We start from the raw sequence: 1,380 nt of genomic DNA, 5'->3' as shown, positions 1-1,380 counted from the left end.
TGGGCTCCCGAGGAGGCTATGTGAAAAGAACAGCCACCTGCAAGCATTGACACACTGCCAGCTGGACCCAGTATAGGAACCCTTCCATCTCCTGAAGTACCCTTAGAAAACTGGAAGGGCTCTGAAACAGATCACTCAGGGGACCCACGCTAAGTGTCCTGACGAATGGCAGGGCCTCCTAAGGTCTATGTAAGGGTCAGGAGTTAAGACTCAAGCTTCAACTTACTCTTCCACCCAACGTACTCTTCCCACAATAACCTCAAAAGGCAAAAGGATCTTCATGGTCAGGCATCTCGGTCCCTCCAATGAGTAAATTCTGTAGACCAGAGCTCTGAGCAAGATATTTGGTGGGAAAAGAGGGGTTAATGTTGCTTTTTTTCTCTTTTTAGGATGAGGGGGAGCAGAAAGAACTAAGAGATTACAGGCTTGAGTCTCTCATGGCTCCTGCAACATCTGGCCCTACACCAGCTTCAAACATACCACTCAGAGCACTTGGAACATCAGAAGAAAGAGTTAGCACCCAGGAGACACCTGCAAGGCATGTGGTACTCTTGCAGCATAAGTGAGGTCTTGAATTCTCAGAGGTATTCTTCAGAACACAAGAAGTTCACTGCTCACACAGAAGCGAACTCTCGCCTGCTCCCGAAGTCTGCCATTCTGGGTCACTTTCTTCCAAGATGTGGCTTAGTTTCAGAAGTCACAAGCTGAGTGCCAGAAGGAAGGTCCCAACTAGGCCCCATCCTGCTAATCCTGCACAAAATGAATCCCTTACTCCTGATCTTCTACTCAGGATCCCAGCATCGGAACTCCCCATTTCCTATAGCACTCTGTTGTCCAATTAAAAATAAATTAAAGAACGCGCAGATGATCTATTTATATTAAATATCACATTCACTCTGGTTCCAAGAATCTGCAGCAATAATCACCAGGGTGTCCCTTCTCCAAGAATGAGCCCACGCAGTCATCCTCACAAAATCTTACCCCCATAGCTCCAAGAGCTGCATGAGCCCAGCATCCTTGCCAGAATGGAGCTCCTCTCAGCAACTTGCACAAGTCAAGGTTCTTTCTCCTGGCTAGAAACACACAGATCCAGATTCTCTGGGCTATTCAATCCAGTTACTCCCCACAATTTTTAGCCTGCTTATCCTTCTGCAAGTGAGTTTTGTTGTTGTTGTTGTTGTTGTTGTTGTTTGAAAGGGCTTTTCCCCCCCATATATACACATTTCCATCAAAAAGACCCAAGCAGCTCTGAACAGAGAGTATCCCAGGAAAGATGGGGGAGAAGGTGGCACCACGGCATGAGCTAGTACCCCAGACCACCCAGGGAAGGTGATACTGCTCAAAGCATCTCTAAGCACAGGTACAAAAATAAAGCAAACT

This window comes from Dipodomys merriami, unplaced genomic scaffold (assembly GCF_024711535.1).
Source record: "Dipodomys merriami isolate MVZ:Mamm:240054 unplaced genomic scaffold, mDipMer1.0.p SCAF_29, whole genome shotgun sequence".
In the NCBI taxonomy this organism is placed as follows: domain Eukaryota; kingdom Metazoa; phylum Chordata; class Mammalia; order Rodentia; family Heteromyidae; genus Dipodomys; species Dipodomys merriami.
The sequence above is the reverse complement of the archived record's forward strand: the minus strand, read 5'-3'. Positions refer to the sequence as shown.